Source organism: Mastomys coucha, unplaced genomic scaffold (assembly GCF_008632895.1).
Source record: "Mastomys coucha isolate ucsf_1 unplaced genomic scaffold, UCSF_Mcou_1 pScaffold5, whole genome shotgun sequence".
Taxonomy (NCBI): Eukaryota; Metazoa; Chordata; class Mammalia; order Rodentia; family Muridae; genus Mastomys; species Mastomys coucha.
In genome coordinates this window covers 58182338-58193126 of record NW_022196911.1, presented here as the reverse complement: position 1 = coordinate 58193126, position 10789 = coordinate 58182338, and the positions used below count along the sequence as shown (strand labels likewise).

The window sequence follows — 10789 nt, the reverse complement described above, 5'->3', positions numbered from 1 at the left end:
TCTCTCTCTCTCTCTCTCTCTCTCTCTCTCTCTCTTCTGCTGTTGTCTGCACACTAGTCTGGCTGGGCTCACTTCTACTCTCTGCATTTTATCTTCCTGTCCACCTCCTTCCCTGCCCTGGATCCTTTTCCACTGTCTGGCCACTCCCCAATCTAGTTTCTGCAGAGGAGGAATCTGCCATTAAGAGGAGAAGTGTCTTGGAAACACTGATCTCTGAAGTACCAGGGTGGGAATCAAATCGATAAAGTGCATGCATACCGGAGCTGAACTTCAGCCAGAGTGACCTTCCAGGAGCCCGTCATTCCCCCCTGAACAGAACAAGGGCCTTCCCAGAGTCCCTGCAGTTCACACCTGGAGGAAATATTGAGTGCACACCACGCCACTCTCTGCTTTATCTCCATTCTCTCTGCTTTACCACCTGTCCCTGTCTCATGAACATCACCTACCAACACCAATGGCCTCTGGAGACAGGGTCTACAGGAGTGTCACTAGATATGCTGAGCAGCACTGGCTACCCTAGAACTGTGGAGACAGAATGGGGAGGGACAAGTTGATCTTTCAGGAAAGAAGAGCACTATCTGTCCCTCTCCCTGTACGACAGTGTGCGAGCCACCTTCTCTTCCCCACCACTGCCTCTCAAGAGAGATGTAAGTCCTTTACTGCACTCTCTTGTGAATCAACTTCCAAATGGTGGGCCACTTTAATACTGGTAGGTTCTGACACAGAACAGGCCTCTTTAGGGAACGCCAACAATCACTACTCCAAATGGGGTGTCACCTCTCAGAGTCTAATCAGGGCTGCCCGTTTTCTAACACCAGCCTGCCATGACTGGTTTCCACCTATTGTGCATGGGAGGAGCCATGCTTCCAGCTGATATGGCTACATGGTACACGTGTTCTCTAACTATTAATGCCATAGCTTTCAGGTGCTTTGTTCTCCAAGCGTGGAAACAGTCAGTATTTGTAAACGAACATACAGCATGATTTCATCACTGAGTTTACAAGGCACTTCCAAAACTCTTCTGACCAATGTCCTACACATTGGCTCAGAGCCCAGTATTTACTCAGAACTCAGAGCATTTACCACATTTACCTCCTGCTCTGATGTCTGCCCTTCTCAGTGTACAGGATCTGCAAAGCAGGTTTCCCATACTTACAAGAGATCAAACACGACTAGTATATGCCATCCAAATCGTCAGAAAGAAAAGCCAAGAAAGCCATGTACATAGGTCTAGACAAATCACACCAGCAGCCAGTCTGCACCAGATACTGAACAGATGAAGACCACCTTGGTGCAAGCTACTTGCATAGCCCTGTGAGGAAGCAGACCACCTTGGATGGGGAAGGCTGAAATGGAATCAAGAATCAGGAAGGAAAGCCGATTCTGCTGCATCCTAAAGGACAGGGACAGATGGATAGCTCTTGGTCTAAATGACAGCCCTGGTGTCTCAGGACACATTGCTCCCTTACACAGACCATCGCTGCCTCCAAATGGCCTACTTTCTGCACCAAGATTATTATGCTAAACTGGTCGAAGCAACACTTCACAAATTCCCTACCAGAAGAAGTTCTGAGCATTGCACAGCTCTCTGGAACAATCGAGAACATGAATATTGTCTTTATTCAAGAAATACTCCATCTTACATGATGTTTCCCTTGATGATGTAATATGAAGACCTGTTAGACATAAAGCACACATGGGCTGTATCATTGATAAATCAAGTTCCAACTTAAAAATCAACTTTCCAGAACAAATCAAACAGGCACAAAGGAGCCTTTCTACCTTTTTTCTGCATGGGCATTTTGGGTAGACTCGTACATTAATCAACTAGTCAAATAGGAAACATCATAGAGGAACAACCCTAACATCCCATACCCAGGAAACAAACATGAAAATATTTAGGCAATCTGTGCCCAGAGACCCCCTTACTGCCTGACAGCTGGCTCCCTAGCCGTGAAAACGCATGGCCACACAATGACCAATCAATCAGAAAGAGGAAGTCCTGTTCCCGCTGGAACAATGTGGGTATTGTGAACCCAGAGAACACATGGGGAAACAGCCAGCATTTCCCAGGGCTGATCTCAATCAGAGGAGGTCCAGGCAACCTCCTCTCAAATGCTCAGAGCTTCGGAATGGAGGCCAGGAACCCAGACTTTGGAAAAAGTAAGTGACTGACACTTGAGACCCACCCTTCTAGAAGCAAAGAATTTAAGGTAATCACTCACTCCGATTAGATTATACTAGTCTGTCCTTGCTGACAGGTGGGTCCCGGTTGATGCCAGAATGTGACAAAGGACTATCACTAAACTCTCAACTCTCAGGTCACAGGTGACTGCAAATTATGATTGAACCATCTTCCCAGTTGTCTAGGGGGTGAATGGCCTAGAGATGAGCCACAATCCAAACTGTCATTTTTAAAATTGAAGGGTTTGCCTATTGTCGCAAAGGCCCTTCATACCCAGCAATAACTGTCACTCTAACACAACTTGCAGGATAAAAATTAAACCAAAAGACATAGCGGCACTTGGCAGGGAAAGCAGGCTCTGAGCAGGACCTCAGCACAGTGCAAACTGGAGAATGGAGGAAAGTGCGTGGGTTCAAAGCTCTGTGTAAACTCTGCCTTCTAAGTGCAGCTCCTTACTGCTCTCCATCTGCGGCCTGCTACCATGGTCACTAGAAAGCTGTGAACAGGACGTAAATTACCAGCCCCTTAGAAAAGCAATTAGAGACATGCACCACGGGGGAGGATCGGCCAACTCTTTGTTTATGTTTCCCAAGTTTAAGTATGCATTTTGTCATAAGCATTGGTATGTGTTCTTATAATAGACATTATATACAACATTAAGTTTGGGTGCTACATTTTTAAATCTCTCAGTCCCAGTGCCATCCTTACCACTCAGACCCTATCACTTTTGCTCTGCCATTATTTGTATCTGTTCATATGGTTAAGTATTCCTCATAAGTATTTCAGAGGCTACTCAGCAATCCATCCAAGGAACAAATTATTATTAATGATGTCTCCATTTGAGGATTTTTAAGGTGTTTCTCATTTTAGCCACTATAAGTGATGCGCAGCATCTTTCAAATTGCAGGACTCAAACAGCTTTCTGATTTTCATGAGGCTCTACACAGCAAACACTGCCTGTTCAACCTTTCTCTTCTGCAGAGATTTCTACATGCCCAAAGCCACTTCCCCTCTGCTGTGAGCTGAGCTCTGTCATCCTCCTCCCTTATATTCATGGACAAAAAACTAGGTGAGATGCTTGCCTGGTAGACTCTAGGGCTCCGAATTACCAGCTCCAGGCCTCCCCCTCATTGTAGTACAGTCCACAAGAATAAGAACAGGAGACACAATGGATTCTGTGACTTTCATCCAAGCAAGGCAGAGACCTCCAGGAAAGATCTTCAAGCTGAAGAACTGTGTGACAAAAGCCCCCAGTCATCATTCCTGTCACAGAGGGCTAAAGAAGGGTCAGTTTCCCATAATCCCAGCGACTCAGGAAGTTAAGGCAGGGGGGCTACAACTTCAAGACCAGCCTAATAATGAAGTAAGACTGGCTCTAAATAAAAAAGGTATATGAAAAGTAAAAACTTGATGGAGGTTATGTGTTCTGACAAGCGTGCACAGAGACCTACATTCAATCCCTGATACCAACAAATAAAAGCACCCCAAGAGTCAGCTCGTGTAGGGAGATGACAGGGTGAAGTGATGCTCTCACGAGGTAAATGGAAAGGGGGATGCTTTGTGGCATGACATGAACAGAGCAACAGGACCCATCAGCTCAAGCCACAGGAGCATCGTGGAGCCCATGAGCCATCTCTGAAACGCTAGGCACAAAGTACACCAGCCAATGGAAGTCTCACTTGTTAGGATGTCAGGTGCTGCCAACCAGGCCAAAAAGCCATGGAAAGTAAACCAAGACCACAGGGGTCATGAGCTGCTAAGTGAAGAAGCCACCAGCACCAGACATCCCCAGAGGAGCAGGGGCCATGGCAGCACTGTCACACAAAGTACACCTCACAGAGGCCCTTCCCGAGGCTCCTGAGGCTCTGAGAAATTGTTACTCGAGTTACAGTTAGCAAAATAAGCCAGTGTCAAACGACACCATAGAATTCCACTAGCTGTGGTATTTGAAAGCCTGACTCACATGGACAGTTTCCAAAGGCCAAGAGAGAGGAAAGGGAAGGGGTTCATTGGTGGCCTTATCACTTCACGTCTTCAGTAGCACTGATACTTGGAAATTACCAAAAAACGTTCCTCCAGCCATCTCTTTTCTGGGAGTAGATTCCAATCTCCTACTGGTCATTGAACAAGCTCCTCCCTGTGCTGTCGCATCTCATCAAACCTGTCCGGAACCCAGGCTCGTGTCTGTTGTCACTCTGTACGTCTGAAAACACGACCTCTGCCTCCATGCCAGGTTCTGTTAAGCCCATGGCCATGCTTTCTGCTCACCCAAACGGAAACTAACTCCTTCCCTACTGTACCCCAGTTCCAGGGTCTGCTCCCCAAACATGTTTTCCTACTTTATCCTCTTTCTGGTTCATTCTCCATTTGAAAGCTACAACTAGAAACATTTATAAAATCCATTCATTTCTACAAAGATGTGTAGATGCTCGCCGAGTGCCAAACACTAACCAGGCATGAGCAGGCAAAGAAAATGAGCAAGATCTGATTATGTTACACTCCTATTTAAAATTCATTATATACTGCCTAAAATAGAAAGGGCAAGACTCCCAGTGTTGGAAGTCTTCAATACCACACCCCAGAAAAGTGTCTCCATATTGATTACTTTTTATGTGAACCTGACACAAACTAGTCATTTAGGAAATTTCAACTGAAACAATGCTGTCATAAGACTGGCCTATAGGCAAATTGACACGAGTCACCTAGGACCATCGGGAAACACAGATCTTCACCATACAATACATAACAGGAGCAAGATTACATGAGGTAGCAACAGTATACTTCTATGGTTGGGGGGTCACAACATGAGGAACTGCATGAAGAGGTGGCAGCATTAGGGAGGTTGAGAACCACTGGTCTAGAGCATTATGCTATCATTATCAGTAGGTCTTCATCTCAGAGCTCCATGCAAACATCTAGCCTCAACGTCCCTGGAACTACTCACTTCCAACAATTTGTCCATCTATCTATCTAGACCTCTCCATGGTGCGCTCACTTCCTGTTGTAGAAAAATTTAATCCCAACCCGGGGTTCTACCCTGCCTTTGATCATCCAGTGCTCAGATAAAAGAAAGGCACACAACTTGATTATTTACAATAAGCCTTAAATAGCACAAGCCTTAGCCAAGCAAACCCGCTATGTTGCTTTTATCTGGCTAAGAAAGGAACTAATACCACCTTGCCCCTCTGTCTATCAGGTTTGCAGGACAAGTGCCCAGCACCAGTTAAGCAAAAGCTGGTCCTTCCAAGTGCCTCCATCTCAGCCACTAGACCGGCTAGGAGATGGATCAGACTGCATGCCAGGTCTCAAATGAAATGTTGATAGCCAGCATTTCTATGTTGTCTACCATATATCAAGCACACTCTAAGCATCTTATGCTAACTAGTTCTAACAAAAGTCAATTTCATCCCCTTCTCACAGGCAAAGGAACTAGAACTTGTGGAGCAGGTCTAGCTGCCCAGGGCTTCCCTTTATCACTGCCTCTGCCTCAGACACATACCCCATTGCTAGCCCACCCCACGAGCTCCCCTTTACTCATTCACTTGCTTATTTTCCAAGAAATGGTTTTAAATTCCTGTCACCTGCTTCCCCTTCTGACCCTCAGCGACTGTCCTTTTTGATTTCAGGACGATCCAAGAATCCATGATCCAAGAATGCTCTCACTTCCCTCTATAGTTGGTACCAACTCACCACCATATGCTCCACAGCCCTATTGCTATCAAAGAATGGCTTTCCACTTATGCCCCAGGTCTCTGTACTCTGAACTCTCAAAATGGAATGGCCTTTGGTAGAGCTGAGCATTGTTATATTCTAGAAATATTTTCCCCCTTAGCTTTCATGACAGCATGCAGACCGAATTTCTTCCCACATGACTCAATCTCCATTGATTATTTCTGCAGACCTCCGTTTCATCCCTACACTTGCCCAATGTAGCATCAATGGCTGTTTGGATCTACATCCCACCAAACTTCAAAGAAAAACCCAAACCCAAGTGTCCATCTTTATCTGTAGTAAGATCCTATCCAACCCTTTTATGATCCCTACTCCTCCCAGATCTTGTAAAACCCCGGGAAAAGTACAGAATGAGGAACAGGAAGTGGAAAAGATATAATGTATCTGAGGTGGATAGTCCTGGGAGAACAGAAAACCATGACCTTCAATAAAAAACTAAAAGAGCATTTCCAAAAGCCCAGGGATGAAGTTGTTTCCAACTGGGGAGTGATCTGTAACCAGTAGTTTTACAGGAATCTCTCTAGGCATGAATATACACAATTGGTACCCAGCAGATCAGAACTGCTAGCCACATAGGAAATATGTGTGGGTACCATGCCAGGAAATCTGGGAGTTCTGACAAAAGAATTTTTTGTTGGGTCAGAAACCCAACTAAACAACAAAGATTTTAATGTGTCTCCTTGGCATGGTGGAGGGATGCATCAAATGCTTCTAGTATCCAGGAACAAGCCCTTCGCAGTGTCATGTGGGTGTCCTCTCCCTGGCAAATGCCTGACCTTTGAGAGCCCAGCCTTCTCCCTGATGGCCCAGAGGATGACCAGAATTCACCAATGTTCCTATTGTGATAATATCGCACACAGAACAATTCATTGTGAATAAAGTGTAGCACAAAATCAACAGCGTGAATTCAAGAAAAACCAGGAACAGGGCTTGAAACAGAAACAAGACACTTGAAATTCATCAGCTGTGGGGTTCTCACCTTTAACACAGAGGCAGTGAGAGGACTTGTGGATTGTCCTTAAGATTTAATAGCTAAATCACATTAAGTTAGGTTCCTGCTTTCTTGAAAACCAAAACCCTGAGCTACTGGTACAAACTATATTCTTTAATGTATAACTGTACTTTGGTTTCATAATAAACAAGAAAGCTACTAATAGTGATGTCCAAGGTGAGGACAAGATTGAACTCCAGAGCACACAGGGCATATTATGTTTTTCAGAGAGGACAAAGACCAAAGGCTGATGTAGGTAGTCTTGGCATCATCTCATTTCCCTGGAGTGGAAGTTAAGTGTAACTAGATTGGAAATTCAGAAATATTTACATTTTTTTGGATGCTACACCAGTGAAGGAAGCCACCTTCCAGGAACAGTAATGACAAGAAGAAAGCTCATTCCTGTGCCTCTCATAACATGTAGCTTAGAAGTGCTGGATAGCAGAACACACACATATACACACACACACACACACACACACACACACACACACACACACACACACTGAATAAAAATTCAATGGCATAGGAGGCCAGAGCCCTGAAGAAGGACATGGGGCTAAATAGACTAAACAGAGAATTGGCCCATAGACCTGTGTCAAACTGCAAGATGGTACCCCAATGATCTCACCTCCTACTGTTCACTTCTGCGTGCTCATTGCTTGTGGCTGTGTTTGAGACCAAGTCTCACTATGTAGACCAGGCTGACCCCAAACTCTCAGAGATCCGCCTCCCTCTGCCCCCGAAATGCTGGGCTTGAAGGCAAGCACCACCATCCCTAGCCTATACAGTTCACATCTTTATACATTATCCTTAAGCATGAGCTATGTCTGGGGACATTTACTTCTAGCAAACAAAATATAGTCAAAGTGAAAGGCTGTCACGTCTGAGAGTAAGCCATAAAAATCTTTGGCTTCTATCTTTTTCCCCCCTTTTCCATTTTCAGGCGAGTGTGAGCGGCATGCTTTGGGGGTAGGGGTACACATACATGTAAAGACCTGAGGTTGGTGTCATGAATCATCCTTAATGGCTCTCCCATCTTATTCATCGGGGCAGGGTCTCTCAATCAAACCCAGCTCTCACTGATGTGGCTAGCCTCAGCAGCCAGCTTGGTCTGAAGATCCCTGTCTTTGCTTTCCTAGACTGGAATTCCAGGTGGGCCTTTTTAACCCATTAGTCATTCACATGGGTTGTATGGATCCAAATTCTGGTCCTCAGACTTGCTAGGCAAGCGCCTTAACCACTGAGTTCTCTCCCTGGCTTCTGGCTTTATCAATTCCCTGCACATGGTATCTGTGCATAATCAGAGACAGAAACTACCATGTTGAGTTGTCCCATGCGCTCAAGTTGTCCTGGGAGATTTCAGTCCACACCCCCAGCAAGAAGGAACGGAGGCACCTAGTCCAATAGCCTATGAGGAACTTAAGCTTTCCAATGAGAATAACCAGGTGAATCATGTGGAGGTGGATTCCCATGTACTGCCCTCAGCCAGACCCATGACTCTTGTTTCATGGAGAGATCTGGAGATGAAGGCAGATGGTGAAGGTACCTTCAAATTTCCCACCCACGGACAGTGAGATCACAGTACTGAGTAACTAAATTTATAATAACTTCAAGAAATAACCAATAAAGGCCTTTTACCCAATGGTCTAAGAAAAAATGCCATACATGCCAGACAGGGAGGGGGTTCCTACAGCTTCCTACTCTGGCAGCACTGGGAAAGCACTGATTGGATCGTTCCTCCTTCATCCACCCCCATCTCTAAGAGATGATAGAATTTCCCACCAAAAGAACTTATGTACATGTGATGGTCAGTTGACTGGATGACCTAGGAGTCACACCCCTGTGCACATTCATAAGAGATCCCTCACATTTGCAGAGAGATTTAACTGAGGGACAAAGACTCACCCTGAATATTCATTAGTGACACCGTCTTCCACCACTGGACAAAAAGGAGGAAGGGTAAATCAGCCAACTGGACACTATTTTTGAATGGGAACAAAATGTCACCAGCCACCTTGCTCTCATGCCATGCCTCCCTGCTTCGATGGGCTGTGCCCTCAAACCTTGGGCCAAAAGAAACCCCTTTCTTATGCTGCTTGGGGTAGCGTGGGGGATTTGTGTCAGCAATGAGATGAAGACCTAATACAGTATGTAAAGAACCAAATGCTCCAGAAACAAAGGTGTGATTCTAGCAAGGTTGGTTTTGACAAGGCCATGTGGACATGGTAGAGGCACGGATGCTGCCAGAGGGACTAGGTTGGAGTATGGATGGAGCCAAGTGTAAGATGGGGAGCTCTGAGTAGTCAGGGTGTTTGCCTCACACAGTACTAGATGTATATAAAAAGTAGATATTTTGTCATTTTTCCTTCTGAAAATCAAACAAAATGGGCATGGTATTAAAAGGGAAGTTGTCAAAGTGTCAGGATCAAAACAATAGATCTTACCACAGGACTATTTTCTCCATACAGCTACATAGACACTATCTGGGCTCTCCCTAAACCTTCAGGGCCAGAGCCCATCTGCCTTTGCTGCCTGTATGTGAGCATACATATTCACATATGCACCCACCTATAATTATGAAGGGGATTCAGGGGTAGGTTTCCAGCATCTGAGAGCATAGGTTCTAGAACAGAGGGTTTAAAAGATCTGCCTGCCACCTGATTCCACAGAACCCATATCCTCATGGATCCCATGAGAATTTCCCCTGAATTTCTCATCATCTCAGATACAAGAATAAAGAAGCTTTTACTGCATAGAAGGCCTTGTCTCATCCCACCCCTACCCCCAACAGTCTTAATATGCTGTGGTGGGGACCCACCCTTAGGCCAGCTTTCAATCCCAGGTCACTTTGCCTCTATGTGTCTCCTGGATATCAGCGGGAAGGGCTGGACTCCCCTGCACCTGTCTCTCTTCTATCTCTAACTCTGCCCCTATCTCTATCTGCCTTCTATCTATATCTATATCTATCTGCCTATATCTATCTGCCTTCTATCTCTATCTCTGCCCCTGCATACACAGGAGCAGGCCCAAGAACTGAAGTACTGTAAGTCTTTAATATCCCACCATTCCTTCTGGACAATTTACCCTACCCGAGAAAATACGGCCAGCCCTTCAAAACTTTCTTGTTCTCATTCCCGGATGCCACTCAGAGAAGGCAAGCTGACTTTTGCTCTCTAGGGTGGGAAATGCAAAGGGCGCTAACAGAGCAGAGCAGAGCGAGCTGCAGCTGTGCAGACCACACACCTCCCTGGCATTGCGCCTGCAGGGACGCTGCGGCTTTTCTGTCCACGGAGTGGAAATTCTAGATGTGTCCAAATTCTAGAAGGTGTCCAAACCGACCCTGCGTTCGCGCCTCTGCCAACGACCGTAAACCTGTTTCTGTCCTGCTGGAGCTGCAGTGTGGAGCCAGAAATCTGGAAGAATTTAACACGTAGTGGATTCAGACACAGGAAAACATTGTTCAAAGTAAACACTGGAATCCCTCCCTCATCATGCAGGAATGTGGAGCCAGCAGGGTCTGAGCTCAGCAGCTTCTCAGAAAAGCCCCTGCTAAACCTCATCAGTGACCTGCACGCCGGCTCTCCACACACACAGTGGGGTGCGCAGCTCGAACTAGGGGACCCTCTGCATAGTCTGCGAGCAAAGGCAAATTCTGCCTCTGACCTTGAGAAGCAAAGAACCACCATGAGGGGAGAGGGGCTCAGGATGCAGTGGGACTTTCCATTTCCTTCGCTTCCAAGGGCTGTGAAAGAGTCGCTTTTCCTGGAGAAGAAAGGAGGCTCTGTGGCAGCGAAGGAGCCAGTCTCCTGCCCATGTGTGCGAGCGTGTGTGTGTGTGTGTGCGCGCGTGTGCGCGTGTGTGTGTGTGTGTGTGTGTGT

At 46.0% G+C, this 10789-nt stretch overlaps 1 protein-coding gene across 10 annotated transcripts in view; it reads right to left on the bottom strand.

Annotated features, from left to right (window-relative positions):
• Cdrt4 (CMT1A duplicated region transcript 4) overlaps positions 1 to 10789 on the bottom strand; it is a 40208-nt gene that overhangs the window by 10928 nt on the left and 18491 nt on the right. Inside the window, exon 2 of one of the 10 annotated variants that reach the window (XR_004113491.1) lies at positions 10155 to 10324. The exons of the other annotated variants lie outside the window; for them this stretch is intronic. The gene's annotated coding sequence lies outside the window, so the exon portion shown is untranslated. The remainder of the gene's footprint in view (positions 1 to 10154; positions 10325 to 10789) is intronic. 10 annotated transcript variants of the gene reach the window in all.